Genomic DNA, 13,526 nt, shown 5'->3' with positions numbered 1-13,526 from the left:
TCAAATCTATGGTTTTTCCAGTGGTCATGTATGGATGTGAGAGATGGACTATAAAGAAAGCTGAGTGCCAAAGAATTGATGCTTTTGAACTGTGGTGTTGGAGAAGACTCTTGAGAGTCCCTTGGACTGCAAGGAGATCCAACCAGTCCATCCTAAAGGAAATCAGTCCTGAATATTCATTGGAAGGACTGAAAGTAAAGCTGAAACTCCAATACTTTGGCTACCTGATGTGAAGAGCTGACTCATTGGGAAAAAAACCCTGATGCTGGGAAAGATTGAGGGCAGGAGGAGAAGGGGATGGCACAGGATGAGACGGTTGGATGGCATCACTGACTCAATGGACATGAGTTTGAGTAAACTCTGGGAGTTGGTGATGGACAGGGAGGCCTGGCGTGCTGCAATCCATCGGGTCGCAAAGAGTCGGACACAACTGAGTAACTGAACTGAGACACCACTAGGTTCTCTGAACCCTATCCCTCCCACTCAAGTTTCCACACAGAGTCCTCTACAGTGTAATTAAAATATCTGAGCCTGGGGTGGGGAGGCGGGGACAGACCTGGTCAGTAAACAAATGGTTACAATCAAAGGCATGGGAGCATATGCTCTTTATCTTAAATGCAACCAACTGGCTGTCTTGACTAGCTCGTTTTCAGGTGACTATGTTGCCAGAGACAAGTCCCCATTATTTTCACCAGTGGAAGACAGCAAAGACACAGATGTTTTTAAATGGCAGACCAGTCCAAAATTACTTATAATATGATTTCAGCTACAAGCATTTTCCGGGTAGGTAAGCTTTTCCTGAGAATCTGTGCCTGGTTTCCTACCTTGATGATGACATTCACTTGTCAAGACAATCTTGTGGTCTCAGAAACCTACAATGTTCAAGAACTTATTCAGGCCCGTGTAGGTCTAAGTGGCAAGAATGATACTGGAATCTAGTTCTTTGGACTCAGGAGTCCAAGCTATTTCACTTGCTCCCCTTCTGGAATGAAGCTGGTGTGAAAGGTGCTCATGATTTTGTACTCATTTCTTCTTTATGAACATTAGTATGCTATTGTGGCAAACCAACCCTGTGGCAGCTATATAAAAACAGACTGATGGTCTGGCTAACTTTGTTTCTAGAGCAGACAGGTATACATGACAGACCAGAAAATCCTAAGAGACTCAGAAAGGTAGGAGGTGGCAGCAGATGTAATCGTCTGTGTGGGCATCACCTCTGGAGAACTCTGCGGCCATCACGTGTCTCTTCTGCCCTCGTCTATCTTAATCACACCTGTCTACTTTTTCTACCAAACCCACCAGGCTCTTTCTGTTCCTGCAAAGGATAAGTGAAGTTAAGAGCTTCCTGTTGTCTTCTTTAGCTTCCACCGTCATCTGGGATGTCTCCAGTGACACCGAGAGCACAGGGGTCCCAGATCCCAACTGCCCTGTCCTTTGGCCTCAACCCTGAGGTGGTGGCTACAGTACAGCCGGGAATCCCTTGCACATGCCGCCTCTTCCTTCCACAACTTGCCTCACTGGAAACTACCTGTCCTACCACCCACCTCCAGCTTTACTGAAGCATAAATGACAAATAAAATTATATACATTTAACGTGTACCATGTGATTTGATACACATATAAGTTAATTAACACATCCATCACCTTTTTGTGGTGAGAATGCTTAAGACCTACTTTCTTACAATACAGTATTATTAACTATAGTCACCATGCTGGTGGCTCAGATGGTAAGGAATCTGCCTGCAAAGCGGGAGACCGAGGTTCAATCCCTGAGTCAGGAAGATCCTCTGGAGAAAGGAATAGCAGTCCACTCCGGTATTTTTGCCTGGAAAACCCCCTGGACAAAAGGGCCTGGTGGGCTACAGTCCATGGGGTCACAAAGAGTCAGACACGACTGCATGACTAAGACTTTCACTTTCACCACTGTGTACATTAGATCCCCAGAACTTACTCATCTTACAACCAAACTCAAGAAAATGCAGTAGGAAAGGAAAGAGAGCCATAGCCCTAACTGCTCCACCCCTGGCCCTCAAGGCTTTCCTGGGGCTGAGCAGAGGCGGCTCCTCTGGCATCCCCTTCTGCCACCATCCCCAAGGCTGGGGCTGAGTGACAGACAAGAAGCCAGCCTAGAGCCACTGAGCTCACAAGTACTTCACTGCCTTCATACATGGCCCCCCTTCCTACTTTCCCTCGGATAGTTAAAAACCAGGACTGCAGGTGAACAGCTCAGTAATTCCCTGGGCCTGTACGGCTGTAAATCCTGAGGCAGTGGGGAAGATTAATTGTGCCATGAAGTAGGGGAAGTAATAATTAAACCTATTAAAAAGGAGGTGGCTGCAGAGAGGGCTGTGGAGATGGATGATGAGGTAGGAAGTGCTAGGCACAGTCATCCCTAGCGGCTGTGACCAGGCCGCTGTGAGGGAACTTGGTGCAAAGCCCAGAGCAGAGTGAAAAATACGCTGGGCCTGCCTGGCCAAGCCCGGCCATTAGTCACTGCTTGGAGAAGGCAAAGCATGCCTGGTTTTCATTCTGGTTCACAATAAGAGGTGGGAGGCACCCTCACAAGTGAACAATGCAGAGAATGTTACAGGGAGTTTGCTTCAATATGAAACAAGCATTTCTTTTGTTTCCAGCCTTGGGGTGGACTCTTGAAACGCAGAGATAGCCGCTTCTGCTCCTCCCTTGAGCGGAGCCTCAAATGGAGCGGCCCCACCTCCCAGAAGCACCTCTTGAGGGTTCCTCCGGCCTCGAGTGTAAAAAGCAGGCCAGTTACAATGGCATTTACGAGCTCTCCGGATGCAGGCCCAGCCCAGCGGTCTGTGCCCCGTGCTCCCTGTGCTGTGCTGTGCCAGCCAAGAAGCGGCCCGCTCGCCAGTCGCTCCCTCCCAGCTGCCCCGGACGCCTGACTTCCTTAGCCCACTCCTGAGAAAGGCTCACCTCGCCTTTCTCCCCATTCTGTGATAGACTCTACTAATGTTCCCTGTTCTCTGGTTCTCTTCTGCATCCATTGCCCCACTCACTGGAAGTCAGGCATGGACAAGTGAGTTGCTTTGCCCAGTGAAATGCGAGTAGAGGTGACGTGATTCAGCCAGATGAAGGGCTGGACTGCAACATTCCATTTTCTCTTCCCCTGCCCCGCTGACTGGGGAAACCATGCTCCACCCAGATGGCACCTCTGGAGGAAGATGGAGCCATGGCTGGCCTGGCTCAGCGACCTGCCCCTGAGGGTTGCATGAGCCTGCAGTGGGCTGTGTATGACCATAACACCTTGTTGCTTTAGGGCCACTAAGATTTGTGGGCTATTGTTTCCTCATCAGACCCTAACACATCCTGATGGATATGCCATCCAATATCAATACTCCAAGACTTGTCATAATCTACAATTTCAAACTGTCCTAAAAAGTCTGTGTGAGAAGAGAGATACCTCTTAACAGACATTTCATGATGGGTTTTTGCTTTTTTGCATTTCTTTTTCTTGGTCATCCATGCCTCTGGATGTTCTAAATTCTAGCCCTGGATCAAGTGAGACCACAAAAATCCATTAACTTGAACCAAATTAGCATTTGACTCACACAGAATAGGCTGCAGTGAATTGACGTTTAACTTTAATGCCCTAAGGTTAGCTGGTTTGTTTTTGATTCAAGTTTGATAGTAGAAAAAGCACACTAAAATCTATTATAATCTTTGCTGATAAAAAAATTTGATAGTATAAATTTTGTCACCAAAATCTCTTATATAAAACCTCTTGAGAAATTTCTTTTAAAATTAAATTTTCCTTCCTCTGAGGAATTCTTTGCTCCTATCTTTTGGGTGGTGAGAATAATTCTTTTCTCTTTTTGCTTTGGCCACCAGGAAGCTCTGACTTGAATATGAAGCTCTGTTTAACAACTATTTTAGCTTTCATAGGCTCATGTTTGGGCTCTTCTCCTTAATTTTGGTGTCCTACTTTTTATTTGTATTTCCCTGATCCTGATTTTCTATTTCTACTGTATCATCATCATTAGATAAGTAAAATCCTTTATAGAATGAAACAAGTTATAAGTAAGAAATCAACCAAAAACCCTTTTCACATCTGTTGTACACTCAGGTGACCTTGCCTTGGTAATCTACCCACCACCCTAGCCTGTCACTTCTTGACTTTGCCTCAATTTGTTTCTTTGACCCTGTTCTACCAACTTTAACAACCCAGAAGCAGTTACTCAGAGACAGTTCTTTATGATGGAAAGACACTGTGACCAGAATTAGAAGTTTCCTATTCTTGGTTCTACCCCTTAACTGTTTCATGCTCTTAGGAAAAGTTACTAATTCTCTTGGCCTCAAGTTTTCATCTATCTCAGACAGTTATTATGAAGATCAAATAAAACTGGATACCACTACATCAGTATTATTCCAAACAGCTCATTTATCAAAGTGCTTAATATTACTAATAACAAAATCAAAATATGCCACTCACTCTAACATTATTTTACCGTAGAGTGTAATTCACTCTGTCTTAAGATGCCATCATATTGCCAAAGTGAGTACACCACAGGGAACTTGATAACAGTTCATATCATCTAAGGAGAGTGTAAAATCACGGGCTCTGGGAACACTACAGCCAACTTCTGGATGTGATGAGAGCATATGGAGCCCACTTCCTTGAGAATCTTATGTGGGAGAGGAGGCCCCCCAGGGGTGTCTGGAAATGCAGAGGGGCAATCTGGGTTGTATTCGTATCTAGGGGCCACAATGGCAGGCTATGGGTGGGGTTTGCATCATGTGGGCAAGCGAAAACTGCTGCATCCTCAAATCCCCAGGAGACCACACTAAGAAACACTGGGGTGAGGTGATTTTATACCCTGGCACCAATTAATAATCTGAAAAATACAACTTCACTTCTATATACTGTCATATATCAAAACTAATTAACTGGGAAGTCTTTTGGCTGGTATCCAATAATTTAAGCAAAAAACTAAGAAACCGAAAATGCTAATTTTAAAATCTAGTATGGGCTTCCCTCGTGGCTCAGACAGCAAAGAAACCACCTACAGTGCAGGAAACCCAGGTTCAATTCCTGGGTTGGGAAGATCCCCTGGGGAAGAGAATGGCTACCCACTCCAGTATTCTTGATGGGGAATTCCGTGGACAGAGGAGACTGACTGATTCCTTTCACCAGTTTCTTACTGTGAAATGTAATTCAGAAAATATAAATTAAAAGACACCATATATAGCTTCCTCCCGATTTCATTATGATAATTAACAAAGAAGAGAGGAACTTTTCCCTAAGTAATAAAAATAGTGGTAGCAGTAATAATGACAATAATATACAAAATACTTCTTTGTGATCACATTCAATACTATGACAACACAAAACAATTGTGTGACTCGCAGATATGCAATTTCAGCTCAGAGTTCTTCCCTAAACATTAGTCCCATAAATCTAATTGCCTAATGGATATACTTCAGATACACCTAAAATTCAATTATTTCCAAAAATGTTCATTGAATAACCGAACAGAATGAAATCTAACATTTTAGGGCACTTGTTGGTTTTTAAAGTCTTCAGCCTCCACTATCTTATTTGACTCCATGACAAAGGCAGGGTAGCTGGGCTGGCTTCTGAAGACACTCACAAAGGCCACACGGTCGCTAAGTCACACAGTTAGGACCGGAGCTCAGGCCCACAGCCTCTCAGGCCCACAGCCTCCCAGCCCCACACTTTTCCCCTGGATTACTTCACCCCTTCGAGAGTCTGAGACAGCAACTGCTACAGAATTCAACCATGCGGTCTGCAATGAGGATAAAGCCCACCTCCTGAGGCTGCACCATTCCATCAGCCCAGAGAGGACGAGAGGACGGCAGGGTCTGCCCAGAGCAACAGGGAGCCCTGGGAACAAACAGGGAAGGGGAGGAGGAGCAGAAGAGCTGGCCAAAAGAACAGCTCTTCAAAATGATTTCACTTTGCAAATTCAATTGCAAAGACAGATGGATTTTCCAGCGAGGCTGGAGAGCAAATTATGAAATCTGCTTTCCCAAGGCAATCGGGTTCTTTTAAAAATTCACAGTGGATAGAAAACTCAAACTCTATGATTGTGTGAAGTGTTCTAGCTAGATTAAGCATAACGCTATCAAAACAAGTGATTCATATATTCTGCTCATTTTTCTATTAGTATATGGGCTTTTGGCTAGGGCAACTTCAAAAACATGGAGAGCAAAATGGGATTGAAATTGTGAATCCATTTACTGCTTTCAGTTTTTCTTCTCTTTCTGCTTAATTGAGAGAAATTAACTTAGGAAATCAGAGGTTCCTGAGGTGGGCTCACTCATGCACATCACAGAATATTTAAAGGTATATTACTCTTTTGAACTGCTTTAAATCTGAAACCCCATTTACCTCCTTTATTCAAGGTGTAGACCCACAGGATCAGAGAAATCTATAGAAATCACCTAAACTTAGGCTTCCCAAAACATTTGTTGGTTCTTGACACACCTCAACCCTGCTACATCAGGACAAGGTGGGTCCCTGTCTGTCTATCTTGCCAGACCAGTCACCTGTCCATCTACGCACCTATCTCCAGTCAACCACTTCTTCCATATACATATAAATAAAGGAACCACCCAACCTCTCCCCCGCTATCACACAAAGAAATGTTAATGCACAATACTATAATTGTCAAGACCCAGAGCAGACAACTTCAATGCTTTTCCTTCTTTTTGTCCTTTAGGTGTGCATATTTCTATGTTATAGAGATACAATAATATATCAAATTGAACACAATAATCTCGAAAATATTTTCCAATTTTAAAAATAATACATGTTAAAAAATATTTCTAGCAGACACAAATTTTGGCTCACCCAGCACTCATTTTCACTTCCTCCCCTTCCCGTGCTGCCTCTGGCTATGGAGCTGGACCGGTAAGTATTCACTTTCCCAGCTTCCTTTGTAGTCAGGGTTGGCTAAGTGACACTACTGTGGACAACAGACAAAAGCACAAGGCTGCCAGCATTTTAGGACAAGGTTTCGATTTTCTGATAAATACTGCTTCTCCCAATTTGAACAAGTCACGATGCCTGGAGCTTTAGCAGCCACTGTGTTACAATGAGGTATAAGAGACTAGCATGAAAATATCCTTAACCTCTGAAGCAACATTAGGTGTCTCACACTGTTTTGTGAGAAAAATAAGCCCTTATTTGTTTAAGCCATTGTGAATCAGATTTCTTAGCCAAGGATTCTTGTCACTATATTCAATGTAGAAAATACGAAACACCAGGAAAACTCTTTTATCTACCCACCTACCTATCTCACTCCATGACTATCTGAGATAATTATTGCTAACACTAGTATAGTTCCTGACAATCTGTTTTTGTGCTGGTATAGATTGTTTTATTTTGGAGAAGGCAATGGCACCCCACTCCAGTATTCTTGCCTGGAAAATCCCATGGATGGAGGAGCCGGGTAGGCTGCAATCCATGGGGTTGCTAAGAGTTGGACATGACTGAGCGACCTCACTTTCACTTTTCACTTTCATGCATTGGAGAAGCAAGTGGCACCCCACTCCAGTGTTCTTGCCTGGAGAATCCCAGGGATGGGGGAGCCTGGTGGGCTGCCGTCTATGGGGTCGCACAGAGTCGGACATGACTGAAGTGACGTAGCACAGCAGATTGTTTTCATTGAGACTTTATATGTACTGATTTTTAAATGTAACTAAAACAAAACTCGGTTCTTAAAAGAAGGTAATAATAAAAGAATTTTGATGATGGATATCTGCCATTAGGTCTATGTTCTGAATTAGATCATTCAATATGCATTTAAAGGATGCAGACAATCATTTCTCAAGTTTCTTCGTAATGAAAGTAGTTATTATGTTGCTCTCTACAGCTCTGCTTTGCTGAATAAAAACTGTTTTAATTCTTCAGAATTAAAGAATCTTCAGAATTCTTCAGAATCAGTAATTCTTCTGATAGTGTTTTAACAATGTAAAAACAAGCAACTCTTAGGAAGTGCTGGGACAGAACTACATCAGGTATATAGTCTTTGGGGGTTTCACATTCGACAACAGATTTCATTTGAAATAGGGGGTAAAGGATGTGGCAAAAGAAACAGATTTGCTGGTGCTGGTTAGGAGCCAAAGAAGGGTAGTTGACATGTACACGACAGGTTCATAGAAGCCACTTCACAATATACCAGCCAACTGAAACGTGGAAGATAAAGCTCAAGGCTAACACTTCCTAATTCTTGTCTTTGTTTCTAGGTTCTTCTCTTCTACATCCCAACAGAGTTCACTCTCCAATGATTTAGCTTTACACTGCTCAGTTCTACTTTTATTTGCAGGTTTTACATGTTTAGATTCTCTGTGGTCCTTCCTTCTATCGCTCATCTTCTTTTTCATCTGACCTTTTTTTTCCTATCATCCTGCTTTCTTCTTCCAGTTTTATATTCCCATCTCATGTTTTTTTTGCACCTACTAAGGACACCAAACTCGTATAAACTTTTCTCTTAGTTCCCATAGTAAACAGTATTTAAGGGTCTGTGTACCTTCTGAGAATCAGTGTTGCTTCTCCCTTATTTTGTAGCAATTTTTCATTTATCTCTATTTTTTTCTTGTTTAACCTCCAAATAAAGCAAGGTGTGTCTAATATTTACTCATAAATAAAGTACAGTGTATGTGGTCCAGTGGGATTTGACCCCATCCTCCATTGCATGGGCTCTGGCTAAATCCCAGTCTCAGATCTGTCATGAGATGACAGAATGATGATGTATATAATGCCTCACTCAATTCCCAGTGTATAATAATATCCATTTTAATAATTAAAATTATTGAGGACTTATTATGTGCCAGGCACTATTTTAAACATTTTACATATGTCAATGTGATTCTCAAAAGAGCATATGATTTAAGTACTATAATTATCCTCACATTCTAGACAAGCCCACAGAGAGATTAAGGAACTTGCCCATGGTCATGTGACTAGAAAGTGGCAGGCAGGGATTTGAACCAGGCAGTCTGATTCGAATTCAAGAGCTTAGCCAGCACATTTGATAGCATTTAACAGCATCTGGACAATAAACAATTAATCAAGGCTTCTGTGAAGAAGATGCAAGTGGATAAGGTGGGATCTGGGGAGATACAACTAAGCTTGATAACTTCTAAATCGTGTCTAGATTGCTCACCTGAGGCTTTCACTACATCAGCCTGAGATAGAAGGATGGGGTGGGGAGTAGGTAAACTTCAGGACAAAGTCCCAGAGGTTCCCCAATACTAAAAAGGTGGAATCTAAACTGGGTGCATTCTAAACCACATACCCAACCTCACCCTCCACGTCTCACCAGCCCAAACCCTCTCCTCTGTGCTCGTCAAAGGAGTAAACTGAATACACTGCACACCCCCAGAGAAACAGTAACAGTGGCAATTACAGTGACGGAGTGTTACACTGGTCTCGCCTCCAAAGAGTTCACCGTGCTCTCATCTCTCTCTCCCCTCTTCTTTATAGCATGACTTGGGGGGATGCAAAGTTATTAATCATTCATTTTCCAGATGGAGAAATTGAAGTACAAAGAAGGGGAGCAACCTACCAAAGTCAGACAGCTGGTTACTGTTAGTATGTACCTGGCTCCTATCTCATCTCCTTAGGATCAGGTCCTGGGAGCCCTCCAGAGTGAACAATGACTTGATTTATTCATCTCTGTTGGCTCAGACATAATTTGCTAAAATGCCATTATCACTCTTTCAGCAAACATTTACCACAGCGCTGCAATGGGCATCAGGGATAAGAGATAAGGACTATGGATTCCTGCTCGCGAGCTGGTGGGGCAGGGGGGCCTGATCACTATGCGGGATAACAGGTGTGGGAACGGAGGCGCTGCAAACAACACCCAAGCCCCCAAGTCAAGCCCCCCATCACCAGGTGCTTGCTCGAATGCCCACCAGTGCCGCCAGAGGCTCTGCTGTGTGGAGTAAAAAGAATAAAGAATGCTTTTACACCTTGAACTTTCGTAAAGGGAGCAGTACAGATCAATACTGCAGGCTTTACAGCAAGAGGATTCATGTTTCTTTTTATACGTGCTTATCTGCAATAGTTCACAAAGGTCTGTTTGAAAAAAAAGGATTATCAGCAATTATTAATAAAACAGGTTAATTTGCTTAACAATGATTTTTTTAAAAAATGATTAATGAAATTTATTCAGCATAAAAAGATGATCATAGTTAATTCACACATGCTTTAAACATACCCATCCATTAAATTACAAAACTGTGGCACAGCTTATTACAAAAAACTGGGTAAGAGACAAAAGGTAAGTCTTCTCTTATGAGGCCTCCGCATAAATTAGGTGAAAACAACAGCCACATTGGGGGCTTAGAGACCACACACACCTAGCTACAATCCTTAGAGAAACTGAGGGAATGGAAATTAGAAAGCAGCTAAGTCCTATACTCTTTATCACTTTGAAAGACACTGTACCCTGGAAGCAAAAAGCAACATACAAAACAACAGAGAATCCTCTGGTCCTGGAGAGGACTGGAGAGAGAGAGACTTGTCCATTCAGTCCAAAGCGCTGAACGTCCAATCCTGACCACAGCTCCTAACTACACGGTGCGAGGGTGCCAGTGAAGGACAAGATAGCTCGTCTCTCTCTCTCTTTCCAATTCCTGCTCCACCAACAAAAACGTGTTTCCTCAATGTTTCTCCAGAGGTGTGCTGTCCAATACAGTAGCCAGTGGCCACATGTGGCTACTGAGCACTTGAAACGTGACCAGTCCAAACTGAGATGTGCTGCCAATACAGGAAATGCAGGTTCGATTCCTGGGTCGGGAAGATTCCCGGGAGGAGGAAATGGCAACCCAATGCAGTATTCTTACCTTAAAAATCCCATGGACAAAAGAGTCTGGTGGGCTTCAGTCCATGGGGTCACAAAGAGTTGGACATGACTGAGCAACTGAGCGTGCAGGCATGTAATATAAAACATACCCAGGATTTCAATTTCACACTGATTAATGTCATTAATTTTCATATTGATTACATGTTGAAATGATAGCATGTTTTATATAGTGAGTTAAGCAAAATATGTTATTAAATTTATTTTCACTTTTTTTAATCTTTTATCATGTGGCCACTAGAAAAATTTAGATTATGTATGTGGCTCACATCACATTTCTAGTGAACAATGCTATTCTGGCTCATTTGTCTACCCTTCAAGACAGTGAGCTCTGTGAAGCAGATGACTGATCTTCATTTCTGGAGCCTCGGGTCTGAGCTCAGTGTTTGACTCACATCAGAGCTGCCAAAAGTCTTTGTTGATCTAACTGGAACTGCAGCTCCAACAAATAGCTTACACCTTCTGAACCGCAGTTTGCTCACCTGAGAAACAGGGTAAGGAGAGGATTCAATGAAATACTCATCTAAAGCAAACAGCCAACTTCTGTTGCCAACCGATGGACTGGATTCGAATTCTGATATCTATTCTGAACACTTCTGTGGCTAATACTGAGACTTTAAGTAGGTGGTGCTTGGAGATGAGGGCCAGGCTATGTGAGGAGTAAGAAAAGAGAATTCTGCAATCATCATAAAGATCGGGTGGAAAAGAAGCCTACCCTGCCTTTAGACATTTAGTGAGATTTAAACGGCCCTAGTCAATGTCTCTCTCCGTGAACACAGTGGGGTTATTGCACACAACAACACATCAAATGCTTTAGGTATTTATACTACCACTCTGGCATTCTCAGTGTTGGCAATCTGAAAGTCTATCCGGGCAACAAGAGAAGCGAGGCAGGTACACTATTCCCAACAGGAGTCCCGTCAACAGTGCCACACAGACATTCAGCCAGTCTGTAAACGAGAGGATCTCATCCTTAGGGTACATGTCAGACTCTTAGGGGGAGCTTTTAAAAATCCCAATGCCAAGCCCAGACCTCAGGCCAATTAAATCAGAATCTCTACAGTGGCGTGCTCTGGTCTGAATGTTTCTAACCCCCCAAAACTCCTATTTTGAAATCCTAACCTCCAAGGTCATGGTATGAGTAGGTGGGGCTTTGGGAGGGGACTGGGTTATGCAAGTGAAACCCTCATGAATGAGATTAGTGCACTTATGAAAGAAGCTCTAAGGAATCCTAGCTTCTTCTACCATGACCCAGAAGATGGGTCACCAAACCTCACCCAACCATGCTGACCCTCTCACCTCAGACTTGCAGCCTCCAGAACTGTCAGCAATAAATTCCTGCTGTCTAAAAGCCACATGCCATGAAATTAAAAGACACTCCCTGGAAGGAAAGTTATGACCAACCTAGACAGCATATTAAAATGTAGAGACATTACTTTGCCAAGAAAGGCCTGTCTAGTTAAGGCCATGGTTTTTCCAGTGGTGATGTATGGATGTGAGAGTTGGACTATGAAAACAGCTGAGAGCCGAAGAATTGATGCTTTTGAACTGTGGTGTTGGAGAAGACTCTTGGGAGAGTCCCTTGGACTGCAAGGAGGTCCAACCAGTCCATCCTAAAGGAGATCAGCCCTGGGTGTTCATTGGAAGGACTGATGTTGAAGCTGAAACTCCAAAACTTTGGCCACCTGAGGTGAAGAGCTGACTCATTTGAAAAGACCCTGATGCTGGGAATGATTGAGGGCAAGAGGAGAATGGGACGACAGAGGATGAGATGGTTGGATGGCATCACTGACTCAATGGACATGAGTTTGGGTAAATTCCGGGAGTTGGTGATGAAAAGGGAATCCTGGCATGCTGCAGTCCATGGGGTCGCAGAGTCGGACATGACTGAGTGACTGAACTGAACTGAAAAGCCACACAGTCTGTGGTATTCTCTTATAGCAGGTCAAACTCACTAAGACAGCGGGCATCAGGGCTTTGGGATGTTTCTCAGGCAATTCTAAAATCAGCCAAGGCTGAAGTCTGCTGTGATAACCCCTTTCTCCTTCTAGCTGCATGTTTTTAACACTTGGGAAAAGAAGAGGCCCTGAGATCAGGGAACTATCTGGGCTCTAGAGTTTCCTGGCTGTGTGACCTTGGATTTACCTACCCTTAGGAGCTGCATTTTCCTCCACTGTCAAATGGAGCTAATAATACCCCCCTTACAGGGTGTGCTGCGGTGAAATGAATATGATCACCTATGCAGAGTGACTGGTGTGCAATGGGTTCCTGAGGAACCACAGTTGCAATCACTGTCATTATTTCCTCACCTCAAGGGAGATGACTCCTGCACATGGTCAGGTTAGTGTCACTTTCTCCTGTGTTAATGCTATGCTGGCAGAGCAGACGATGCACATAAAAGACCTTTGCAGACCAAGGCTTCTCAAACCTAATGTGCATGAGTCACTGGGGACCTTGTTAACATACAGAAACTTATTTCCTAGGTCTGAGGTGGGGCTGAGAGTCTGTACTCCTAATAAGCTCCCAGGAGATGAGATGCTTCTCATCCATGGGCCACACTTTGAGTACCTAGATTGTAAATGGTAAACTGTTCTCCAAAATAAAATGCTACTAGTACTTCCTTGGAGAAGGCGATGGCACCCCACTCCAGTACTCTTGCCTGGAGAATCC

The 13,526-nt window shown here is 43.4% G+C and overlaps 1 protein-coding gene across 1 annotated transcript in view; it reads right to left on the bottom strand.

The window, feature by feature from the left end:
• The window catches only part of TTC28 (tetratricopeptide repeat domain 28), a 588,080-nt gene that overhangs the window by 105,020 nt on the left and 469,534 nt on the right, over positions 1 to 13,526 (bottom strand).

This window comes from Bos indicus x Bos taurus, chromosome 17 (assembly GCF_003369695.1).
Source record: "Bos indicus x Bos taurus breed Angus x Brahman F1 hybrid chromosome 17, Bos_hybrid_MaternalHap_v2.0, whole genome shotgun sequence".
Taxonomy (NCBI): domain Eukaryota; kingdom Metazoa; phylum Chordata; class Mammalia; order Artiodactyla; family Bovidae; genus Bos; species Bos indicus x Bos taurus.
The sequence above is the reverse complement of the archived record's forward strand: the minus strand, read 5'-3'. Positions and strand labels throughout refer to the sequence as shown.